We start from the raw sequence: 26,253 nt of genomic DNA on the forward strand, positions 1-26,253 counted from the left end.
TCATGTCTGAATGTCAACCTGAAGTAACACTCCAAAGAAATGCTCAACAAGATGTGGCACTATTTCAGTGTCAGTAATAGGAGGATATGTTCTACTCTGGTAAGGAGGAGCATCTATCTTTCCAGTGTAAAGGAATCCATGTAATGTAGCACCCTACATTAGTTTGTCACCATTTCTTTCTATTTTTGAAGTGGTGTCCCATTTTGATTCATACCCTGGATACCATTCAGTCAGTTCACTATTTTTCCCTGGTACAAACACATTCCTCTTTGAATATATTCTTGCATGCACTCATGCACTTATTGCATAGATTCCCTAGTTTCCATTCAAATTCTTCACCACATGATAGTATCCCCATCTGAAAGGAAACAAAATTGTCATTCAAAGATCAATGATGAAGTAAAACTCTTTTCATATATGAGGTCCCTTGGTGGAAGCAAGTTTGGAATAAACTTTCTTGGTCCAAGTGCAATTTTTTCATGTGGCTAGTGGTTCACAACTACTGTCTTATGTGGGATAATTTTTGTAAATGTGGATTTTAGGGCCCCTCTTATTGTGTTTTGTGTGGTAATGGGGAGGAGTCTATCTCCCATTTGTTCTTCCATTGCTCCTATTCTACTTAGCTATGACACCTTTGGTGGAGTGCTTGGGGTTGCTCTTGTAGGCATGCTTCCTCTTTGCTTGAGTTCTGGGCCCCCTTGGGCAATGCTCTTTCCAAGTCTTCTCCTCTCCATGCTGCTTGGATTGCTGGCCCATCGTTCTTGCTTTGGCATATCTGGATGGAGAGGAATCATCAAATCTTTCAAGATGTTCAGCTTGGTTTTACGCATCTTTGGTGGAAGATCTCACATTCTGTTCAGGAAACTATTCAAGTGAATTGTGCACTAGATGGGGGTATGGATCTAGTTGATCTTGCTATATGCAATCTCCTCAATTTTCATCTTTAGGATGGGGTTATAGCTCAAAGGTTTCCAACTATGTCCAGGCAGCCTTGGCATCAGAGGAAAGGTCAAGTGAATCAGGATGGGCATTTGACTCCTCCTCCCCATGGAGTTCTGAAAATTAACATTGATGGTTCTTCCTGAGGGAATCTAGGCCCTACTGGTATTGGGGGAGTGGCTCATTGTAGTTACGGTGCTGTTAAATTCTTTTTCTTAGTACATGAGAGTGATTACACTAACAATCTCATGGAGGCTCAAGCTATTTTATATATTGTGGACCAATGTTGCTTGCAGGGATGGAGCAAGATTATTTGTGAGTTTGATTCCCAAGTGGTGGTGAACTTGCTTTCCTCATAGGAGCTTGAAGATGTTAGTTGGTAGCTGGCACTATTATTAATTAGATTATTCTCTTTTGTACCTCTTTTGAGTTCATTAGGTTTACTTATATTCCTTGTGAATGGAACAAAGTGTTGATTGTTTAGCCAAATGGTCTTCTAGTCATGCTTCGGGCTAGAATATTATGGATAGTGGGCAACTTTGCTTTGAGATGTTGTAAGAATTTGATGAACTTTTTGCTCAAGATAGAGCTCCTTGTTGAGCTCTCCTCATTGTATTTTTTTCTGTCTTAATAAATTTTTACCCCTCTTTTTCAAAAAAAATAAACGTAGAGATAAAAGAACTTTGTCAAACCAATTGGAGTTTTGATACTAAATTAATAATTTTTCATAATCATGAACTTATATTTGTGTTTTGGATAAGATTCAACATTGAAGAATTATCAAGATGATCATTGAGTATAATCTAAATTGTTAATATTAGAAAATGTACGCATAATATTACTCAAAATTACAACAATAATATTATCTACCATGTTTTCAAAAATAGAAGGAGAAAAATAAGGGATTAGTCCTTCTACAGATACAAGGATCAAAAAATAACATACTAACAATAGTAAAAAGACAACACAAAGTCCTCATGAGGGTTGCTAACAAAATAGAGGGCTTTTTCCAAATAGAGATAGCCAAAAATTGCACTGCAATAGAGGGTGGGTGAGAAACATTCTAAGCTTCTAAACAACTGTCAGAGCATAAAGAGAAAGTCCACAAAGGAAGGCCAAACTCACACCACAACATAAGGATGGAAAGTGTTCTTTCTTCACCTTTGGACAAGAATTGAAGGGATACAATTTTTAGGTTCCCTAAAAAAAGGAGACACCATTAGAACAATCCACAACACAATGGCCATAGTGTTGAAGAAGCTGAGCAACGTCAGTAGGGCCATGAGGCCATAGAAGAAGAGGGAGTAAAAGTGCCCACCTGACATAAGGTGGAGCACCAAAAGAGTTTGGGGTAACAACAAGGGACCATGTTAAACATAAAATAAATCTAGTTATATTGCATGAACATGTATATAGATCAACAGTGGATCTAAACATCAGTAGGAACTGTACAATGGAAAATTTGATTTATTTATATAGTTTAACAGAAATCATTATTTATTTTGATAAGATCCATCTTTTAATATAATTTTAAATGATGTTTAGCTTAAAATGTGCCATTTAATTCATAAATGCAATGTAAGATTGTAATTAACTTCAGATCTATATTTTTATATGATTTCAATTATTTTTGTATTCCATAATTAGATATAAGGATCTACAATGTATCTAGAGATCAACAAAAATTATACATTCAAAGTTTTGATTTATTTGCGATTTAGAAATCATATTAATTTTTTTATAAGATTAATTTACATCATGAATTCAAATAACCCATCTAAACAAATCAAAACATGTTCAAACTCAAACCTAAAAAAAACACCTTTACCTGCAATGTGGATTGTGTTGATTTGAATCCTTGAACTAGTTTCTATACAAAGTGACTCTCATATTCTTATCAATTTCGTTTGAATCTTCTGTCCCCAACAACATAGTGAAGTTAGTCTCAAACAGGTGAGAATTTGAGATGGTGACGTTAGTAGAACCCTCAATAGCAAAAACTAAACCAAATTTTCCATGGAAAGTGAGGTGATCCACCCACACCTTCTTCAACCGTAATATATGAACCATATCAAAGTTGGAGTCACTGATCTGAATGTTATGAATTATTACATTCTTCACTCTGCTCAAACCAAATCCATAACCACTGATCACAACTATGGCTCCTCTGCCATCTATTGTTATGTGGCTCTCTACAAGCAACATTTTTTGTAAGGTGATTGTCATATCATGTGAGAAAGTGATCCATACTCCTTGTGAGTTTGAAGAGGTGAGAGTGACACCATAACACAATGTGCCTAGTTTTGGATTGTTTGGGTTGTCATCAAATTTGGTCACCATGTAGGATTCTCCTTTGCTCCCACCTGTTACACCTCTTGCAAATCCAGTGGCACAGTTGATCAAGAGATTCCCTTGACCACAATTGGAGAATTGGCATTTGGTCACATCTAGTGCTCCACATGTATTCATTTTAGCCTTTAATGAAATTTTATCTGCTTGCACCACAATTCCTTTTGTCACAATGAAAAAAGTTCAATTTATTTCATGGGTCACATTTTAACAATGGTTTTAAATAACATTATTTAAGTTTCGATGTATTTTATCATTGTTATAATAAGATCTATCTATTAAGGGAAGAGATCTAGTAGCTATACTAGGCCAATGATCGATATAGTACAAAATCATTGTAGACTCCACAGTTAATACTTTTAAAAAGCTTCCAAAAATGATAACCCATGTACTAATAGCCAATAACATATGTACTAATAGTTTATCATTTCTTAGATTTCTTGGTTGCTGATTGGTCCATTTGTAAAAAAAGTACTTTTTTTTGGTGAATGGCTATTGGTGGGTGAGCAAAACAAGTTTAGGGAAATTTTTTTGAAATGACACGTTTCAGTCACTTCATACTCTATGACTTCTATAAAGAGCTCCATAAATGCAAAAATGCCTAAACCTTAGCTTTAAGCTCTACAGTCACCTACAGAAGTTCACTAAAAATATTGACAAATTTCAATGTACGAATTAAGAATCCTAATTATACGAATTAACCTAAACTGCTACTGAATATCTTTCCCTAATATGTATACAAATGAGCTACCTAAACAAATCAAAGTTACCTAAGAAAATCAAAATTTGAAAACATTCTAAGCTGAAGACATTCAACTCTAAGTGTTACAGTAGGTTTGATAGTTTGATCACCTCATAACACAACAAAACCATTACATTTTCAACACATGCATCCACACTATTAATAATTTGTCTTCTTGCTACTTAAAAAGAGGTGTTAGAGAAAAGAGAAAAAACATGTTATATTGGATGAACAAATTGGAACAACCCAAGTGAAACTCTAAGCATCAACTTATTTTAGATGGGTTATCTAAATTTGCAGTAAGATCCATCTACTGATCTTATAATTTTAGATGGCCAACCAAAAAAATGAAAACTCAAATGATGTTTAATCCGAAAACATTTCCACTTCTTCTTTTCTCATGAAAAAACCATTATGAACTTTTTTTTTATTAAGAAAATAAGCCTCTTAACAAAATAAAAACTTGAGAGTACTGTAAGCCTAATACACTAACTCTTAATTTATTTTAAATTGCTCATTGGAAATAAAATTAGTTTCTTCAATAGGACCTATTGTGGGCTTTTCACACCATCACCCCATTGCAAATGGGGGGCCCCCTTTTGTTTCCTGGTCTTGTCCTTTTGGCTTTAGTTCTTGGTAGTATTGGTTTCAATCTTCTAAAGTTCCCTCTTTCAAATGAGAATTGGTAAAATTGGCTAGATATGGAAAGTGTTTTCCATGTGGCTCTGAGAATGGAAATTATTTTCTTGTTTGAGAATTGAATGTCTTGAATTACTATTTTTAGAAAGTCTATTTTTAGTAAGTCTATTTTTAGTAAATTTCATTGCCTCTCAGATTGGCCTTATTTTGACTTTGGGACAACTTACTATTTTTAGCAAGTCTATTTTTAGTAAGTCTATTTCTGCAACAAGTTAGCTATGGTTGATAAAGAGCCAAAAGAATGAGCAAGCACAACAGTCAATCAAGAAAAAAATGGTTAAGTTTGGAATCAACCATGAAATATCCAAAAGTAGAAAGGCATGAAAATAATACAAAAAATGGGTGTCGCAGAATTCTTCCATCGTGGACAAAATCCAAGATCACTTAAATATCCTGCCATGGAGAAAAATGGTTGTCGCAAAATTCTTCCATCGTGGACAAAATCCAAGATCACTCAAAAACCCTGCCTCGAAGAAAAATGGTTGTTGCGAAATTCTTTCATCATGGACAAAATCCACGATCTCTCAAAATATCCTACCATGGAGAAAAATGGTTGTTGTGGAATTCTTCTATCATGGAAAAAATCCATGATCACTCAAAAAATTCAGCCTTGGAGAAAAATGGTTGTTGCGAAATTCTTCCATCAAGGACAAAATCCAAGATCACTCAAAACTCTAGCCTTGGAGAAAAATGGTTGTTGTGGAATTCTTCCATCATGGCAAAAATCCATGATCTCTCAAAAAATCTCACCTTGGAGAAAAATGGTTGCTGTGGAATTCTTCCATCATGGATAAAATCGATGACCACTCAAAATTTCCACAAGCAAGAGAATTAGAAATCATGGAAGCAAAAATGGCTAAGTGTTGGAAATTTCTCCTTCATGGAAGCAAAAATGGCTAAGTGTTGGAGATTTTTCCTTCATAGAAACAAAAATGGCGAAGTGTTAGAAATTCCTCCTTCATGGAAGAAAAAATGCTAGTGTTGGAAGTTTCTCCTTCATGGAAGAAAAACTAGCTAAGTGTTGGCAATTACTCCTTCATGGAAGAATAAATGGCTAAGTGTTGGAAACTTTCTCCTTCATGGAAAAATGAAAAAGGATTAAGTGTTGGAAATTTCTCCTCCAGATCTTAAATTTCACCCTCTTCAAGTGTGTACCCAAGACTGGAAAAATGATTGATGATGACAAAAAAAGGGGGAATTCTTCAAAATGTAAGAAAAGGCATAACAGTGAATTGAAGGCATTTGAAGAAAAAGGAGGAGAAAGCTCTAGTTCTAGAATTTGAAGAAAGATGCTCAAATCCAAAATTCTAGTACCAAGATCAAAGTACTAAGTGATCCAGTCCTAGACATTCAAGGTTCAAAGATCAAAGTTCAAATCCAAAAATCGAAGAACATGGCAAAGAAAGTTCAATATGAAATTCTAGAGTAACATAATCATCAGCAAGGGATTTCAATCCATTTTAGGGAGATAAATTTCCAAGAAAGTACATGGAAGACGAGAATGTTCGAAGAGAGATTTTCAAAAAAGTCCTATCCTATTGAATTTCTGCATATTTTGTGAAAGCTCCAAAAAATAAAGCACTTCATTGCAAAACCTTAAGATAGCTGCCACATCTAGTATGGCTTGAAATGAATCTAAATAAACATGTAAGGCCCCTTGTGATCATCAGCAAATCACATCAACCACTGATCTTATCCATAGTCAAGACCTAGCATCAAAGGAACCTTGAAGTCATTGTATGATCTTCTAGCAATCTTAGCATACACAAGACTTTATTCAAGAGAGGATAAGATATTTTGGTATTTTGTTCTACTTTTTGGTGAGTCATAAAACACACATCAATAGAAACTGGCACTCGAAGGAGGGTCGTACAAAGTGTATGCAGGGAATTTTCAACAATAGTGAGCTTTCAAGTATATCCAAGATAGGAGATCTCTTTAAAGGGAAAAATCCAAAAAAAAATGTGAAATTTTGAAAAAAATAGAAGAGTGAAAAATTGGAAAACTTGAGAAAAGAAGAAAAGATTTCTCAATGGATAGGCAGATTTATCTTCTCCCAATTTGGTTTGAGTTGAACAAACAACTGCATCCTTCTAATTTATCTCAACTTGTAGCATCAAGTCAATGTAGGATACATGGTACCACAGAGCATGAGGAGGTGCATTGTTTGGTGTTCCTTTTGAGGGTAGACTTGGCATTACAAGGAAGGATTTCTTTTGCACAAGTGTATGATCCTTTGGTGCTTGTCAATTCAGAAGAAGATTTTGTTGAGTTCAAAGAAGATATCAATAAGAAACCAAGAAGTGAATATGGAGGAGATACTTGGTGTCGTGTGCATAGTCTTTCACATTCAGAATTTAGATGCCCATCTTTCCAAGATATCATTGACTTGATCAAGTTCCAAATGGGTTGGTACGAGGAGATATATTTGGGGGGTGACAACTATTTCTTCCAAATTCCAAGTTGGATGTTGAAGGAAGGTGGTAGTAGTCACTCATGTTGGGAACTAAATGGTGAAGAAAGAAATCAGTTGCATCAAGGAATCATGATTGAATATAATGATGATGACAATCGAGAGGAAGAACTTTCACATGTCACTACACAAGAAGGTGTTGAACTACATAATGAAGAACTAGAAAATAATCACCCCAAGTTTGAGGATGTGGTCCTTAGAAAACTTTCCCACATGCTACAAAGTCAAATTCTTGAGGATGACTTGCAAGAAATTTCACATACCCATGAAATAGAAGGCAATTGGGTGGATAGGATGAATGAGGAATTAAAAGTTATCATAGATGAATCAAGGCATAGGGAACAAGTTGACAAAACCATCAGAGATACTACAACCTTTTGGGGGGTGCTAAATGATATCATGAGGGAAGTTGATTCATTTCCAAATGTATTTCAAGATGATAAAGTTACTACAAGTGGCATGGTTCACCATCAACTTTGACCTCCTGAAACATTACCATCTATTATTGAAGTTGATGATGAATTTATGAAGTCATTTGATGATCTTCCTTTCAATCATGAGAATTCTATGCTTGATAAGATTCTACATAGATAATTGCAAGATGCTCCTAAAGAGAAATCTACAAGCAACACCATGGGTGAGGATGATGAAGAGAAATTTGGGTTGATGTCACAATTGGATATTGTATTCAAACAAGTTGGGAATATATATGAAGGAGACCTCATTAAGGAATCCTTGATTTTTGAGGATGCACTTAGTAATACACACAAGGATGCATGGTTCATACTATATAAGGACAAGCCACCTAAAGCAATATTCCAAGGGCTTGATCACAAGAGTTATCCTATCTTGAATACTTGTGAGTTTGATGTTACCACCAGAGGGGGAATCCACCACCAACTATGTCCTCCTAAACATGTGAATAATCAACAAGGATTTCAACATGAACTATTGCTTGAGACATGCCAGGTTGTTTCTTTCCTTGCTTCTAATGTTGAAAATTTTGATAATTATTATTTTGATTATGGAGGTTTAGGAAATAAAACTTGCATTTGGATTGACCACAGATGACATGAATTGCCTCAACTTTTGGTCTTGCATGATAGTTTTCCTAATTTTGAAAATTGGGTGATAAATATTTTCTCAAAGTACAAGGATAAAAATGCTAAAATAAGAACCCTTACCCAATCCTTGATACTCTTGAACATCTTCAGAAGCCATGCTACATCAGATGTATATATTAGTTTGGTTTGTGTCATCCCTTCAGGATTCTTGTACATAGTTAGGTTAGATTTGTCTTGGACCATTTGGTTCAGGAGAGTAGTTTAGTTTCCTTTCAGCTGGGTAGTTTAGTTTCCCTTTCAGTTGGTTAGACTAGTTTTCTTTTAGTTGTTTAGTTTAGAGTTGGTTAGAATAGTTTTCTTTCAGTTGCTAAGTTTAGATGTTGTGAGGGAGCTTGAGTTTGATTCATATCCAATCATTTGACTTGAAATTTTTTAGCTTCCCTCAGTTGGAGAGCATTTTGGTTTGGGGCCTTTGCAAGTGAAAAGGGGGTCCATGTTATCACTCATGGGTGAGGTGTGTGGATTTCACATTTTTGGTGACAAAATGAAGTCTGTCTTGTTCATTTCTTGAATACATTTGACAAGGTTTAGAGATTAAAGGATGTTCTGAGTCATTAGTCTATTGTAGGACTTGTACTAAATTTGGGTCAAACTCGATGGAGGTTCTTAAGTTATGTTTGACATGGTTACAAAATTCTACTCACACTTAATTTCTCTGAGTTCTTGGTGTTTTGAAGCAAAATTGGACTTAGCAAAGATCTTACACCTACTTTAGTGCCACTATGGTCTTTTGAACCCTTTGCAAGCTTCATTGCATGCAAGCCAAACAAAAGATTGAGAAAAAGAAATATCATGAGAAAAGAAAAGAGAATTTATGCAAAGGAAAGGTAGTATCAAAGTGAAAATAAAGATGAAATTTGGTTCAAGGGTGTGCAATCATCTCTACTGGTGCTATAAAAATAATCACTAAAGGTAGAAACATAATTGTGGTGCCACAGCGATAACTCCGTTATGGCTATAGATGCCTAACTGGCAGCAAGGCTCTATCCAAGTTGCTTTTGAATTAAGGATATTATAATAGCTAAGTTTAATGAATTTGAGAGATTATCAAGTTCTTGTCAAGTGGGGAATAAATCATTTGCACACACGTGAGTAACTTATGGTCAATGTGACAGTTCTTTCCCTTGTTGAGTGCTTGTCCTTAAGTAGATTTTTGGATAGGCCATCCTAAGATTTTTGTTCTAAGTTACTTATTTCTTTAAATGTTCAAAAACATTTCTTTGGGTGGGTGTTAGCTGTTGTGGGCTTTTCACACCATCGCCCCATTGGAAAAAGGGGGGCCCGTTTTGTCTCTTGGTCTTGTCCTTTTGGCTTTAGTTCTTGGTAGTAATGGGCTCAATCTTCTAAAGTTCCCTCTTTCAAATGAGAATTGGTAAAACTAGCCAGATGTGGAAAGTTTTGTCCATGTGGCTCTGAGAATGGAAATCATTTGCTTGTTTGAGAATTGAATGTCTTGACTTACTATTTTTAGAAAGTCTATTTTTAGTAAGTCTATTTTTAGTAAATTTCACTACCTCTCAGATTGGCCTTATTTTGACTTTGGGACATCTTACTATTTTTAGAAAGTCTATTTTTAGTAAGTCTATTTTTAGTAAATTTCACTGCCTCTCAGATTGGCCTTATTTTGACTTTGGGACAACTTACTATTTTTAGAAAGTCTATTTTTAGTAAGTCTATTTCTGCAACAAGTGAGCTATGGTTGATAAAGAGCCAAAAGGGTACATGTGTCTATATCCACAAGAATGAGCAAGCATGACAGTCAATCAAGAAAAAAATGGTTAAGTCTAGAATCACCCATGAAATATCCAAAAGTCGAAAGGCATAAAAATAATAGGAAAAATGGTTGTTACGAAATTCTTCCATCATGGACAAAATCCACAATCTCTCAAAAAATTCAGCCTTGGAGAAAAATGGTTGTTTTGGAATTCTTCCATCATGGAAAAAATCCACGATCACTCAAAAAATCCCACCTTGGAGAAAAATGGTTGTTGTGGAATTCTTCCATCATGGACAAAATCCATGACCACTCAAAAATTCCACGAGCAAGAGAATTAGAAATCATGGAAGCAAAAATGGCTAAGTGTTGGAAATTTCTCCTTCATGGAAGCAAAAATGGCTAAGTGTTGGAGATTTGTCCTTCATAGAAGCAAAAATGGCGAAGTGTTAGAAATTCCTCCTTCATGGAAGTAAAAATGATAGTGTTGGAAGTTTCTCCTTCATGGAAGAAAAACTGGCTAAGTGTTGCCAATTCCTCCTTCATGGGAGAATAAATGGCTAAGTGTTGGAAACTTTCTGCTTCATGGAAAAATGAAAAAAGGATTAAGTGCTAGAAATTTCTCCTCTAGATCTTGAATTTCACCCTCTTCAAGTGTGTACTCAAGACTAGAAAAATGATTGATGATGATTAAAAAAGGGGAAATTCTTCAAAATGCAAGAAAAGGCATAACAGTGAATTGAAAGCATTTGAAGAAAAAGGAGGAGAAAGCTCTAGTTCTAGAAATTCAAGAAAGATGCTCAAATCCAAAATTCTAGTACCCAAATCAAAATACTAAGTGATCCGATCCCAAACATTCAAGGTTCAAAGATTAGAGTTCAAATCTAAAAATCCAAGAACATGGCTAAGGAAATTCAATATGAAGAAATTCTAGAGTAACATAATCATCAGCAAGGGATTCCAATCCATTTTAGGGAGATAAATTTCCAAGAAAGTACATGGAAGATGAGAATGTTCAAAGAGAGATTTTTTGAAAAGTCAGTCAAAGTTGGATCTTAGTTAAAATGATTCAGTTGGAAAAGACTCGAGCTTACATAGCCTTCATCATCATTTCATGGCATCCAATTATCTTTGATAAAGAACTGAGGTCTCCAAGTCAAACTTCTATGCATTCAGGGAATGGAATCAAGAATAATTTATTCAAGGAAGACTGAGCATTTATTGAGTAATGGACATGCATGGTGGATATTTATTGCACCCCACTCCTTCCTAAACAAGCATGCATAGTGGGCATTTATTACCCACTACAATAATGGATTCCTTGTTGCATTAATGTAGATTCCTTTCCTTTGCCCTAACCCTAATTAGGGTTGATGTGGCACAATCTTGGCCATTGGTTATTGTGATCATCCGGGCCACCTATTGTAATTGAGGACCTATATAAAGACCTCATTTGTCATTTGTAAAGGGGAGATTTTTATGAGATTGTTGCTATGAGTTATTGAGATAATAAAGTTTTCATTGGAATTTGGTGAATACTTAACGTGTCTTAGTGCTTTCTTGTTCTCTTAAATTTCTTCAATTAGATTAAGTTTAGCCTAGTTAATGTGTGGTGATTGCAATGAAGAATATGATGGTGTATTGATGAATTCCTTTGGTTCACACTTTTGACATATTAGTGATTCTAACTCGTCGTGCAAAGTTAGCCTGAACCCCTTTCATGCATATGCTTAACTTCTATCATTCATATACATTGTTCTTTATGATGGCGTATGTAGTGATATGAAAATCTTTGGCATAACCCTTGAAGATTGCACCAGTTCACGCTTAGTTGTAGTATAACTTGGTGAAGTGGAATTCAGTAAATTGAGGAATTTGTCCACTAGAGTACTATTTGTTGTTATCACTACCCTTAGGATTAGAATAGAGTTCCTGAACCCTATCCTATTGAATTTTTGCATATTTTGTGAAAAATCCAAAAAATATAGCACTTCATTGCAAAACCTTAAGATAGCTGCCACATCCAGTATGGCTTGAAATGAATCTAAATAAACACGTAAGGCCCCTTGTGATTATTATAAAATCACATCAACCATCGATCTTATCCACAGTCAAGACCTAGCATTAAAGGAACCTTGAAGTCATTGTATGATCTTCTAGTAATCTTAACAAAAGTATTATCTTAAAACAATCATTTCTCTATGATCAGGACAGGAAAATGAAAACAATAGCTAATTCAAGTAAAAAGATTAATATTAGAAAAGAGTATCAATAAGTCTATTTGTTCAAGTTTACTATGCCACATACCCTTTTTGACTACTAATGATTCTCTAAATGAGAGAGCATTATTATTGATGAATAGATCAACAATAGCTACATGTCTAAGAACAGTGGCAACAAATAGCGTATAGAATTTCTAGCAGTGTGTGAAGTCCATATCTATGCAATCACAATATCGAATTATCTACTTTCATAAGAAATACATGGATTATGCATTAAACACGAGGGGAGATAGGTATTTATAAATAAAGTGGGGTGCATAACGATATATAATGAGAATGTGGTTATCCTAATTTATAGGTGCCTGAGGAAAGGTGATCTCATGGAAAGTGATTCTTTTCTGATATTATTTCTTGTGATAGTAAATGGGATCTTTATAAATTATTCTCATTCACCAAACAAAAACAAAAAATTGCTCTTGTGTGATCTAATTTTACTCTCAGCCTCTCATTTCAGAATTTAGTATATGATTAAATATTATGTGAAGAAGGAAAGAAGTCGGGCTTTGGAGTTCTATGAAAGAATTATTTTTCCTCTGCTAGGGTTTCATGTGATCTTTTAGTTTTCTTGCATACCGCTCTTTCTCTGAGCTTTCCTTCTATTGTTTCCACTTGTCAAACCACATTTACTACAAGATTTTTTAGGCTAGCTTATAATGGCCCCAACCAGTGGTGATCTAGTTGTTAATACTAGTGTTCACACTATTACTTTGGAAAGCCATGGTGCCTCCATTAAACAAACATCCTCACAAATTCATCCCGAAAGTTTTTCATGTGGTAACTTTGATATTATCCTTCCTTTACAAGAATTTGATGCTACTTGTGATTGGTTAAAATAACATACCTTGATAGGGTATTTTGTGGGTAGGACTCCTCTTGAAGCTATGCTCTAAGAATGGGTTAACAAGAGCTGAACTCTTCATGGAGTCCACCTTGATGCTATGCAAAACCTTACCAAAGCTTTTTTTTTATTTCGCTTCACCAACTTGTCGCAAGTAGATGCAATTTTTAGCAATGATCCTTGGTCTGTGTGTTCCTCCCTACCTATTTTTCAAAGGTGGTTGAGAGAATTCACTGTCTTTGACGAAAAAAAGCTCAAGGTTCCTATGTGGGTAGAGTTCCTAGGTTTACCCCTACCATGTTGGCCTTTTATTGAGTCCATTGCCAATACTCTTGACAAAGTTATCACAAAGGAATATGAGAAAATTTTCAACGTTCTAACATAGAAACACATTTGTGTTGAGGTTGATCTTTCCAAGGATCTCAAGGATGTTGTGGAAATTTAGATTGGGGCTCAAACCTTTTCTCAAAAGGTGCTTTATTTGAACCTACCTAACATGTACTATAGGTGCCAGTCAATGAAACACAAGATTAGGGATTGCCCTTTGGCTGTGTCTACGGCTAAACCCCTACCTAAAGAGGTTCCTGCCAAACCAAAAGAAGGGAAAAAGAAGAATGGACCACTATTGAATGCAAGGGAAAGGCTCCATTAGCTTCTAAACAGTCATATGCAGCAATTTTTTTGGTTCCTCCTATTTCAACAGGAGTGCAAACCCTAGCTAGTTTAGGGATGCAAGCAATTTTTTTGGAACCAAACCTTGGTGTTTCACTGGTTTCAAACCCTAGTGTTTCACAAGGGATTAAGGTGATAGCTAGGGCTAACGCCTCAGTTGTGATTCACACCCCTCTTGCTACTTCTTCCATAGCGACTTAGAATGTACGATGTTCTCGCAGTCCTCTTGGACATGCTAAGAAACTAGAGGAGAAACGATGGGCCATCGGTCCAAAGGATTTTCCTTCTAGCTTTAAACAGGTTTCTACCTTCTTGTATAATAGTTACTCCTCTCTCAAGGATGAGAAAGTAATGGAAGAATTTTTTCATGAATTTTTATCATGGAATGTGCGAGGTCTCACAGACTTCTCCAGAAAGTACTATGCTAGGGATACCCATCATAGACTTGGAAATTTAGATTTTCTCTATATGCAAGAAGTTAAGATCTCTAGTTTCATGCTTTCTTCTACATGTCACATCATCTAGCCAAATGGCATTATGTTTTCCTTTCAACACGATGCTGGCAAAGGTGGTGTAGTTACTCTCTTATCACCTCATCTTTATTTTGCTATTATTTCACATGGTTCTGACCCCATGCATAGAAGCATTTGGCTTTTTCTTTCCATTAACAATCATTCTTTTTGAGTAATTCGTGCTCATGCTCCCAATAATGCTATGGAAAGATCTCAATTGTGGGGCTGGCTAGGTGACAACTTGCCTTCAGGTACTTAGGTTATGTGTGGTGACTTCAATATGATTGAGTTTCCTATGACAAAGATGACATTTTTCCTTTTCGCTGGATAGTTGGGGAAAGGGAAGCCTGATACTATATGCACAATAAATTGGATCTTTTTGATCCCAATACTTACTAATGCCAACATAGTGGGGTTTGGTGCACTTGGTCCAACTTTCAACCTGGCTCTAACCGCATTTTAAAGCATCTTGATCGTGCCATGATTACTGTGTAATATTTTTTCTCCTTTTTTGAGGATAGAGATTTACCTATCATTCCCTTGCTAGATGTGACATTATTTGACCACTATCCCATTTAATTTGTCATTTCATGGAAAATAGTTGTCTGGAAAGTTGGCATGTCACAATTCTTCCTCAACACATCTGTGTTGATGCATGCTTCCACTATTTCTCATATCCTATGTGTCTAGAATCTGGAGCCATGTCCACATACCTAGACATGGTGGATTCAGTGGTGGAATGATGTCGTTACTAGAACCACTCATTTTCTGCACATCTATGGATGATAGTTAGCGGTTTTCAAAAGGTGGTCTTAAGAATCCACTACTTCTGTACTCAAAAAAGCTTCTGAGGCTCTCACCCTTAATTCTTTTGATGTTGATTTACAAATTCAACTTGCCAAACTTCACCATGAAAAATAGGTTGCAGAAAATTATGCCACTCGGGGAGCCCAAATCAAAGCTTGCCTCCATTGGTTGGAGGTTAGCGATAAAGCTTCGAAGGAGTTCTTCCAAGCTCTTCAAACCTGTCATACTAATTTTGGGATTAAAATAATCAAACAAGGCACTTTTGTTCTCTCCAACCTCCTTGACATCCTACAAGCATTTTTTCATCACTATGAGAATGTTTTTTCTTTGTAGGGAAATTTGGTTGCTCAGGAAGAAGCTCTCAAAAAGTGTATTTCTGTTACTCCAAACCACCTAGTAGTTGAGCAACATGCTTTCTGTGAGCAACTTCTTACCCTCTAAGACCTTAAAAAGGCAATTTTCTCCATGGCAGATGATAAGTCCCTTGAGTTTGATGGGTTCCCTTGTGAATTTTACAAACACCTTTGGGAATATATTGGTTTTGATTTGCACAAAGTTTATCTTGAAGCCTATCATTCTAAAAGTCTAGGAACTATTATCAAAAGGAAACATTAAATTCATACCTAAAGCTAGAGATCTAGAGGATATTTGCAATTGGTGGCCTATTACCCTATTGAATGTGTCATATAAGATTATTGCTAAGATAGTTTCTCTCAAAATTTGCCACCTCTTGCCTTTAATTGTGCAGCCTAAGCAAACTAGGTTTATCAAGTCCAAATATATTCTTGATAGCATTATTGCTATCTGGGAAGGAATGGAGTGGGCTCACAAGTCCAAATAGTTGGCTATTTTTTGAAAATAGATTTTGCAAAAGCCTATGACTAGATTGAATGGCCTTTTCATTTTGGCTATGCTTTGAGCTCTTGGTGTTGGTCCCAATTTTATCAAGTCTGTGGAGATGCTCTTTGAATATGTTAATGCTTGCATTACCACCAATAGCTCCCAATTTGATGCCTTTGGACTTTTTCATTCCATCAGGCAAGGTTTCCCTCTGGCTCTGGCACTTTATGTTCTTGTTGCTGAAGGGTTTGGCTATTTGCTTGCCCACTTCGTGGCTTCTAGTTTGGTTCATGTCATTTCTTTACCAGAATCCTCTTCCCAATTGGTCAATGGTCATTTTGTTGATGATTTCTTTCTCACTCTTTTGGAAGATGAAAAAACATCAATAATGCCTTAAATTGCCTTAACACTTTTTGTCAAGCCTCTGGTTCTACTATCCAATGGCATAAAATGCTCCATTATTGCTAGTCTTTTTTGCCAGTGCCACTCTAGCCGAACCAGTTTGAATGGAAATGGGTTGCTCACAGGGAGATCTTTCACTTTCTTAATATTCCTTTTGCCTTTCAAGTGTCACCAGTGGATCTATAGAATGTAGTGCTTGCCAAGATTACTAAGAAGCTAGATTATTGGCTAACGAAACCATTTTCTATTGTGGGAAAATTCCAGATTTGCTTGAAAGTCCTTGCGACTACATATGTCTATTATTCTTCTTGTTGGGATCCTTCAAAAGCCTCCTATTATAAATTAGAGAGATTGCTCCATGATTTTCTCTGGGCCTTTGGTTTTGATCATCATGGCTTTCACATAGTTGCTTGGGATTTTTGTTGTCTCCAAAAAGAGTCTAGAGGCCTTGGCCTTCTCTCCACATAGAAGCAAGGTATTTCTCTATGTGCCAAAATGGATTATTCATTCCATCACTGGAGATGAAGCTTGGAAGATTTTGGTTCAGCATTGCATTTCTTCTGAATTTCCCATTAACAAGCCTTCATGGAAGGGGATTGGCTTTCACACCCTTCTCATCATGTGAGAACCTATGCTCATACAAGTCTCTTTTGTTATCAAGAGAATATGGAAAGCTTGTGAAGTTGTCAAGCCTTGACTTCACTAGTCTGGTGATGAGTTTCACAATGGGCTCTCTTTGAACCAAGAAAACATTTGGTGGTCTCTCCTATTTTCCATCACGGGTATTCCTCTTGCCAAGACTCAAGGTGCTAGTGCTTTGCATTTTTTCAAATGAGGCATCAAGACTCCTAAAGATCTTTTCTCTAGGGTTTTCGTGAGTTTTAGATCTTGGGAAGATGTGCAAGTCTAGTACCATCTTGCCCATTTAGATCGATAGACTTTTGACTTATTGCTTTTTGCAATTCTAGGGCACTTAATTCATAAAGTGGGTATTTAGTCTATTAGACCTTGGTGGACTGATTGGAAGTGATATCCTACCACTCCTTTCACCAATTACAAACAAAGTTTGGGTTATAGATGGCTTTCTCCCCATTTTTTGATGGTGGATATGCTCAATCAGATATGGCATTTGCAATCTTCTATGTCTCAATGGAGAAAGTGCTTTGACACTATTTAGAGTGCTATTATAGAACCCAAGATTGCCCATTTTGCTTGGTGTCTAATTTTTCAAGGGCTTTCCCTTGGGCCTTGCTCAAGCATATTGGGGTTCTGGATCCTAGGTGTCCTTTTTGTGGCTAACCAGAGTCCTTCCTATATATTTTCTAGTTTTCTAGACATGCTCAAAATTATTGGCACTAGATTCATGATTTTTTAGAGTTGCTTTGGCCTAAACCCTTTTCTTAGAACATGGCTATTTTGGATGATTCCCCCAGGATCCCTTGAAAATTTATCCATATTTGGCTTTGTTAGATTGTGGTGACTGATCAGGAAAGTACTGTACATACTTCATAAATAGTGGGGTTCGGGGCACCGCCCCGAAAATTTTTTTTTTTGGAAGTAGCCGACATCGACATGGTAGCCGACATATTATGGCCGACATATGGCCAACATGTTATAACCCTAAAGCAGTTTAATACTTGTATAAAAAGGGCTTAGGGTTGGGTATTTTTGATATGTGGTGATACGAAATTGGTTCTTGCGGCGGTATTGAGCTGTAAGGGATTACGGATTGTAATCAGGTTGTAATCACTGAATTGTAATAAGATCGGACTTGCTGTTTGGTGGACGTAGCCCAGGGATTGGGTGAACCACGTTAAATCTTGGTGCCTTGTGTTCATTTCTATGTGTTCTATTATTTTCTGTTATTGGTTATATTTGCATGTAGTTTTTTATTTCTGTCCGTGGTTTATCCTAACAGGCTTACCTTTAGGATGGAGATTTTATTCACTCTATGGAAAGATAGAAATGATGTTCTTTTCACTCACATTTTTGTTGATATTAATATTGCTATGTACACTAAAATGTGCATTTGTAGTAATGTAATGATGTAGATTCAAGTAAAAGCAAACGAGGTGGCCTTGGAGGTGGCCCACCTTTAGGAACTTCTCAATCACTGGGGAAATGCTCCTTGTACTATTACCAGGGTACCTCCAAATGCCTTAGTTGATACCTCAACACCTTAGTTGATACCTCAACACCTAGAGGTATTTGCCAAAGGCACAAATCTTTAGGCCATCGCTTGCATACTCCGCATTCCCAAGCTTCGTGCCACCACTCTCCCAGTGGTGGCAATGATGGGTTAAGGAACTACGTAGTTTCCTTGCCTCGTAATGGCATTAGCGGGTCCTCAACTCCTCCTCCTAGCTTTAGTGAGTGGTTTCTAGGAAATGGTCTTTTCACCTAGAACTAGCCATTTCACCTCCCCAACCTGATATGAAGCATGCTAACTAGGCCATTGATGTTATTGATGCTTCTGTTGATGGCTAGACTATTCCTAGTCTGCCTCCCAGTCCCAAAGATGATTGGGGTTTTCATGATAGAGATGAGCTACCTCCCTTAGTAGGTACTACTTTAGCTGCTTGAGGTTGCTTCTTATGTTTTTTTTTTATGAATAGTTAATGTTTTGGCTTTAGCCATGTGAACTCTCATGGGTTGATCTTATATCCCCTGGCCCTTTTTTGTGAATTGTAATCTTAGTATATTATTTATTAATAGAAAAGGACTATTCATCAAAAAAATATTAAGCGAATGATAGTAAGCTATATAACCTATTTACTCTCCTCACCAAGAAAATATGTTCCTCCTACTTCCTAAATCAATCAAAAACCTCTCAGTAAAATCAAATAAATTTTCCTACTTGTCTCACAGGCTAGAGTCAAACCCATGCAGTGCGATTGGTAATGATATTATTTTCAAATCATAATATTTAAATAAGATTAATTTTTATTTTTTTAAATAAATCAATTAAACATTTAGAATAATTTTTTTTTGATGAATAGTCCCTTCCTTATATTAAAAAAAATACAATAAAGTTACATATTCACAAAAAAAGGGGCCAGGGGAAATAGGATCACCCTGCAAGATCATATGGCTATAGGCTAGAAATCAACTATTTATCAAAAAAGACTTTTAGAAATCAATAGAAAGCAAAAAAATCCTCATGTTGTTAGTGTAGTGCTAGCCAAGGGAGGAGGATTCTTATCATCAGAGCACCACTCAAGGATGGGGTGAATAGATGGCTCAGGGGGAGCCCATCCGTCATCAGCAGTAGCAACATTATCTTAATCTTTCTCTCCCTTAGGCCTAGGATGAGAAATGGCTTAGTCCAGTTAGGGAAACACCCACTTTGGGTCTAGATAAGTAGAAGGCCAACCAATAGTAGGAGAAACAGGAGGAGCCATTGGGGACCACCCCAAACTAGACCTCTAGGGAGGTGAGGCAGAGTAGTGCCGACCACCAAAACCTCTAGAAGAATGGCACTGACCAAAAGTACCACCATTGGGAGAGCAATGCAGCTGAGAGTGAGGCATGTGCGAGTGGTAAGAAAAATTTCTATAGCCTCGATGGTAACCATGAGGAGGAGTATGGTCACCAGAGGCCAAATATGGCAGAATATGAGCAACTGTATAGGGGGCATTTCCCCAATGAGCCAAAAGCTCCTAGAAGCAAGCCACCTCCAAAGCCACTTTATTCATTTGTACTTGAATCTGCAACATGACATTTTTATAAATACATGCTTTAGTATACATACCCACATTAATGTCAAGTGTGTTGTTAACATAAATGACTGTACTACAATCTTTCCAAATGATAAATAAGATCTCCAATTTGAAAGCATGACATATCTGGGCTTATTTGAAGGGTATCAGAGTATTATCACCCAGAAGAACCATATGCCAAGAAAAAGGTTTTGGGAAGAAGGGGCGAATGGATCCATCAACAGTAACACTGAGCCCATCTACAGAACCAAAAAATGTGCAAAAAAGACTCTGGTTGACCATCGAAAGGGAAATGGGGGTCAGGAACTCCTAGGTGCCACAACCAAGTGTATTTTTTCCAGGGTGTAACATATTGGCTTAGTTGTCACATGCCAACTGCCATTACCCCAGATCCAATCTTTTCCATCATTCATGATAATCTGAAACCTTTTGAAATTTATATTTTTACTCAGCACCAAGTACGTGGACATGCACAAGAAAATCATAAAAAATACACCCATATCATACTTCAATATACTTTCCCTTTCAAACCATGCAAATTTATTATTGCAAGTACTCATTTCATCATTCCTGACCATCTATCCATAGTGACTCAGCCCCATCATCCCATGTAGCACTGAGTTGTTCATAAGATTCAAAAAGTCTCTCCAACTATACTTTATCATGGGTTAGTGTCTTTACTCACCAAAAGTCTTAGCAAATTTGGTAACACTCTAAATTCTCTCCAACAATGTAATCCATGCACTCTAAGACTTAACACCACCATCTCATCTGCCACCCCGTTACTCTCCCAAAAAATATGTTGTAGCTCAAATCTTTTCAAGATGATTAATAAATTCCTTATATCTTCTATGACCATTTTGATTGCCCATCCCTCTTTCATGTTTCCTTTCACTATTTCTATAATAATTTTTGAGTCACCTTCTATCTCCACATTCTCCCATCCTACATTGATTACCAATTTCAAGCCCCAAAATAGTGCCATGTCTTTCACAACATTATTCAAGACATTCCTTAGATTACCAGCATAGGCTATAAGCATTCTTCCCTCTCTATCTCTAACCATACCCTCTCTAGTTGATCCCTCCTTTCTTGTAGCACCATCAAAATTTAATTTAGCTCAATTCTCCTTAGGGAGTCTCCATCTTGTCCTTTTTCTAGAAATTTTATTGGAATTTTCAACCTCCATGAATCTTTCTTCAAGGTTCTAGTTTCTGGCAATCCTTTATTTAGTCATATTGGGTGGAACCATCAATTTCCTTCATTTGCAATTCTATGTATTCTCCATAATCAGCTTGAATATAATACTTGTAACAATCTCTTCACTTCTCTCTTTATTTTTGAAATCCCTATTGTTTCTCTCCTTCCAAATTCCCTAGAAAACATGGGGGGGTATAACTTTCTATGTTTTGATAAGGAGAAGGTGGAGGAATGGGCAATGCTAATTCACAAAAAATTGATCAATCCCCTTATTGAACTCCCAAACCATTTCCGACTTTTGTAACAACCTACCCCATATGTTAATAACATAGCTACAATCTAAGAATAGATATGGGATATTCTCTTCTTCACCTTTACAAAGGTAGCATCTATTGGGAAATTGAAATCCCCTTTTCCTTAAGTTATCAATGGTAAGGATCTCCCCATGCATGGAGACCAACCAGAAAATATTGACCTCCAGCATCAAATGGCTAAGCCAAATTATCCTCTAGCATTTAGGCTCCAAATCTTTTTCAAAAATCATCCTATAGGAAAAACCAATAGAAAAATCCCCAAACATGGTCACCTTCCAAATAAAGGTATCATTCTAAGCCACTCATAGGTTTTTGTAGCCTTTGAGGAGCTCTTCTAGTTCCTCCACTAGATTTCAACCATCTAAGAAATTCTATTGCAATTGTATCCTTTTCCACTTCCTGCTTGGTCCTATAAATTTCATCACCTTACTTCCTGCCTCCACTTGGAGGTAGTCCCTAAGACTACCATACTTTGTTCAAACCAGAGGTTTCCCAACAAGCTAAGTATCCTCCCAGAAATTAACCTGATTACCATCTCCCACTAGCCACCTTACTCCTTCCCTAAGTAAACTTTTGTTCTTTAATATATTACCCTAAATCTTGGATCCCATAGGAAGGTCATTTTTCCAAATGTAGTGAGTAAAATTCAAATTTCCTATATACTTAGCTTTTAAGATCTTACACTAGTTAGCCTCATTCTTCATTAGTTTCTAACCAACCTTAGTAAGAAGAACATTGTTCAAGTCAGAGATCTTTTTGATACCTAATTCTCCACTATTTTTTGGTCTACACAGAGTATCCCAACTCACCAAGCTTAATCTATTCTTCTCTCCTCCCCCTGACTAAAGGAAGTTTCTTTATATTCTCTCCAATTTCTCTACCATAACCTAAGTGATTTTGAATAAGGAGAGGAAGTAAACCGTGATCCCTTGAAGAGATGAAGTCAAAATTTGTAGCTTACCCATATTACTCAAGGTTTTACCTTTCCACCCAATCAAATTCATTTGCATCTTTTCCAACATGGTATTCTAAAAGTGATTTATTACCTCTTTGATAGTCAAAGGAAGCCCAAGGTATGTATAAGGGAGAGAGGAAGTATTGCAACCCAGGATACTTATCACCCTTCTCTGGATTTCTAGCTTAGAGTTGAAGAAGAACACCTTACTTTTATCCAAGTTAATTTTTTGTCCCACATTAACTATATATATATATATATATATATATATATATATATATATATATATATATATATATATATATATATATATATATATATATATATATATATATATATATCCCCAAGACATATTTCCAAGATTTTTCTTCTACCACTAAAGAGTTCCCACTTAGGAAAGTATCATCCATGAATTGTTGTATTACCTTTCTCGGTAGTGAGGTAGCAAGTTTAATGCCTTTGATCTCTCCTCCTTCCACCTTTTTCAAGAACACTCTTCCCAGCACTTCTGAAACCATGATGAATAGATAAGGAGAAATAGGGTCCCCCTCTCTTAGACCTCTTTCCCCACTAAAGTTTTCCCAAGGTGATCCATTCACCAGCACTGAGTAATTGACAGTATCAATCATTGATCTAATCAATTTTATAACTCCCTGACTAAAACCAATTTTCGCCATGCCTTCATACAATAAAGTCCAATTAATCCTGTCACAAGCTTTGGAAATATTCAACTTTAAAGTCATACGTAGATTACCACTCTTCTCCATTAAGTGAAGCATCTCATGAGTAGCTATAGCAACATCAAGTATCTGATAGCCTGGCACGAACCCATTTTGAGTTTTCCCAATAAATTTGTGTAGCAGTGGCTTTAGGTGATTCACCATTATCTTAAAGAAGATCTTATAAGTAGTTTTGCATAGGATAATAGGTCTAAAATCAGAAATAGCCCCTAGGTCCTTGATTTTGGGGACCTAAACTATAAACATTTTACTAAGTTTCTTGAGTAGCTTCCCAGTCTTGAAGAAATCAATTGTATCTCTAATCAGATCAGCCTTTATGACCTCCTAGAAGTGTTGAAAGAAGGTCGGGGGAAAACCATCAAGGCTTGAGGACTTGTAGGTTTTCATAGAGAAGACAACTTTGTGAATTTCCTACTCAATGACCAACTATGTAAACTCCCCATTCTCCTCTAACAATATCACATTGGGCATGGAGTCAAACAACCATTGCCTATCCTCCCTATTGAAGGCCCTGTGCTCCTCCTTATAATAATTTTTTAAGTAGCTACTAGCCCAGCTTTTGATCTCTTCCATTTTGTTAACTTTATATTATTATCATCTGTCACAACATCAATAATGTCTCATTTTATAGATGGAGGATGATCTATGGAAACGTGTCATATTTATATCTCCAAACTTTAGCCATAAAACCCTCCATATTTGCTTATAGAAAGTTTCCTCTCTGATCATAGTGTCCTTCCACACCCTCCTATAGTTTTCCTCTTCTAGAGTCATGTCATTTAAATCCAAGCCCTCCCCTATCACTTTTTGGAGTTCCTCCAGCTTCTCGTCCACCTCCTTCTTTGTCTTAAAGATATCTCCAAAGTAACTCATTTTCCATGGCCAAACATTCCTTCTCACATTATCAAGTTTGGTGGAGATCTTGAACATTGTAGTTCCTTCAACTCTTATACCCCACCACTCCTCCACTCAAGAACAAAAGTCAAGATGTGACTGCCACATTATTTCATATCTAAAAGGTCTTGGGCCCCCCTGCAACACCTCTTTCCAATTAAAAATGATAGGGGCATGATCCAAGACTATCCTGTGTAATCCTATGAGAGTAGAAGAAGTACCCATCCTCACTATTCAGGAGAAGAAGTCTATCCAGTTTGACTTGAATAAGGTCAACCCCCTTCCTATTATTTGAACAAGTAAACTTGACATCATGCATCCCCATATCCATCAAGTCATTTTTATTTATAAACTTAGCCAGATCCTTCATACTATTAGTAAAATCCACCACTCCTCTAGCCTTCTCAAAGGGATACAATGGGGAATTAAAATCACCCATGCAAAAAGTATTCTTGGAATGGGACATGAAATTAGGTAGTTCTTCCCGAAGTTGGCCTCTTCCTTGCCTTGAGTTTGGAGCATACACATTAATGACATTCTAGGTCTTTTCATCTTTCCTATGCTATGTAATAAGGTAATTAAATTTCCTTTACCTTCAATAGGGTTACAAAAGGTAACCACACCTCCTAAAACTCCCTCTGCTTCACTATAACAAAAATTGGCCCCTGGCCAAATATAACTCACAATACTTTCTAGGTTAGCCATGGTCATTTTAACTTCTTGGATCAGAAGGACATCAATCCTTGTATTAGATAGTTGTTGTTTAAGTGCAAACTACTTCTGAGGGTTGTTCAACCCTCTCATATTCTACGATCGAATAATAATTTTCTACCCTTGGTCATAGAATCCAAGGTCAATTACCTACCACTGGCCACCTCCCTTGCCATCTGCTCCATTCTTCTATTATGTTTCCCTATTTTTCCCACATCTAACTTCAACTCCTTTTCCCCTTCAAGTTTTTTAGAAACTTTGGTCTACCTTCTTTAAGTTTTCCATTTCCCTTCCTCTTCCCCAAGCAGGGAAGTAGAGGTAGTGGGTATTTATATTAACATGGTAGTAAGGAGAACATCTTCACACTAGCTAAGCACCCAGGCCACTTCTTTTATTTCCAAGTCTTTCCCCTTATCTTCTAAAACCTTTTTACATTTATGCTCTAAACCCCCACACACCTCTTCAATCACCATGTTTCGCATAGGGGTTCTTAGAAGATCCTCAATACCTTGCAAAAAAGGGAAATGATCTTCCATCAATATCAACAATCTCACCTTCATTCACCATTCCAAAAGACCCACCTAGCTCTAGAATCTTCTCAAAGACCTCAGCTAGTTTTATCACTCTTTTATTTTCCCATTTAGGGGGCACCACAACCTCCTCCTCAAGTCCCTCCAGAGGTGTTGTATCCTTAATCACCTTCCCTCCCATCTCTTCCTCCTCCTTTTCCTTCAATACATCCTCTGTTTCCTTATCCCTAACTTTCTCATCTCCCTTCCCAGAAGGCTTATTATTTGTTTTACAAGTGACAAAAAAATGTCCAAATGTTGAACAATTCTGGTATAAAAGACTTGCATTCTCATAGACAATGGGTTGCACATTCTTTTCCCACTTAGAATTTAACACAATGGACTTAGGTAGTGCAGTGCCAATCACTATATTCACACTAAACCTCACAAAAACTAGTCTATATTTTTGAAGGTTAACCATGTCCACCACAACAAAGTGTCCAAAGGAGTTCCCAATTAACTTAAGCATCCTTTCATCCCAAAACTCCAGGGGGAGACCTAAGATTCTGGCCCAAATAGGAGCCAACCTATTCAATTTTTTGGCTAGGTCCAAAGTAGGGTACCATTTCGCCACCGTTAGACCATGTTTTCCATAGTACCAAGATCCAACCAAAACCATTGTCATATCTTTCGTTGCCATAAATTTGAAATAGAAGAGCCCCTAGAGACATCACTGAAACAACCACACTCCCTTTCAACTTCCACTTCCACTTACCCACTTCCAAACCATCTCAATCGATGGGCAGAAGGCCACAAAC

The 26,253-nt window shown here is 36.6% G+C and overlaps 1 pseudogene; it reads right to left on the bottom strand.

Annotated features, from left to right (window-relative positions):
• Positions 1-26,114, bottom strand: LOC149538300 (pectate lyase-like; annotated as a pseudogene).
• Positions 26,115-26,253: the final 139 nt, after the last annotated feature.

The sequence above is a fragment of the Cupressus sempervirens genome, chromosome 9 (assembly GCF_028749045.1).
Source record: "Cupressus sempervirens isolate cs-2001-9-10 chromosome 9, ASM2874904v1, whole genome shotgun sequence".
Lineage (NCBI taxonomy): Eukaryota > Viridiplantae > Streptophyta > Pinopsida > Cupressales > Cupressaceae > Cupressus > Cupressus sempervirens.